A 768-nucleotide genomic window follows, 5' to 3' on the forward strand; every position below is an offset into this window, starting at 1 on the left:
TATGGTACTAAAACAACTCGCCCAAATTGTTTTGTTTTGCATAACAAGTTTATTTTCTTTTAAAAGGCATATAGACAATAAACAAAGTAAACATTTAAACAAATCTTAACTTCTGTCCTAGAATTGTTCCATTAAGTTCTAGTCTCTAAACATTTTTGTTCAATAATCATCATCTTCATCAGAATCCATTACTTTTCTTCTGTTAAATTTAACTGTTGTTTTCTTTTCTGTTTGTTGGCTTACTTTTTCAAGGATTTCTATTAAACCTTGTTCTGACACCTTCCCACTTAGTTGTCCGTATCTTGCCATCTATATGAGGTAAGTCTCTACTGCTTTAGTTTTTTCAGGCTTTACAAGTGCTAAGTTACTTAACCTGGCCCGGGCTGACTGATCCGGAACTTGGGCCAAGATACTGTTTCTCATTTCTGCTTCTCTGTGCTTTGCTTCCTGTTGCGCTGCATCGCCAGGATCCCGGTGCTTCGCCTGCAGCTCGGCCAGCCTCTGCTTCCTCAGCGCCTCCAGCTCCTCGTCCGCCATGACGCGGCCGTGAGGGGTCGAGCGGCCGCCGTCTCCCAGGGGGCTCCCAAAGTGCATAAATCTTAAGTGCACAGCTTGATGAATTTTCATATGCACACACCTGGATAACTATCACCCAGATCAAGAGGAGGGGCATTTCGTTTTCTGCACTGTGGAAGGCTGCCTTGTGTTCTCTCCAAGATCGTACTTGCCCACCCTCACCTGAGGGTAGCTGTTATTTTGACCTCTGTC

The 768-nt window shown here is 43.9% G+C and overlaps 1 pseudogene across 1 annotated transcript; it reads right to left on the reverse strand.

Moving 5' to 3' along the window:
- Positions 1-34: 34 nt before the first annotated feature.
- On the reverse strand, positions 35-564 carry LOC105818045 (annotated as a pseudogene). The gene has a single exon (XR_001137872.1). The product of XR_001137872.1 is annotated as a programmed cell death protein 5 pseudogene (transcript).
- Between the last annotated feature and the right edge of the window lie 204 nt (positions 565-768).

Source organism: Propithecus coquereli, unplaced genomic scaffold (assembly GCF_000956105.1).
Source record: "Propithecus coquereli isolate 6110/MARCELLA unplaced genomic scaffold, Pcoq_1.0 Scaffold434, whole genome shotgun sequence".
NCBI classification, from domain to species: domain Eukaryota; kingdom Metazoa; phylum Chordata; class Mammalia; order Primates; family Indriidae; genus Propithecus; species Propithecus coquereli.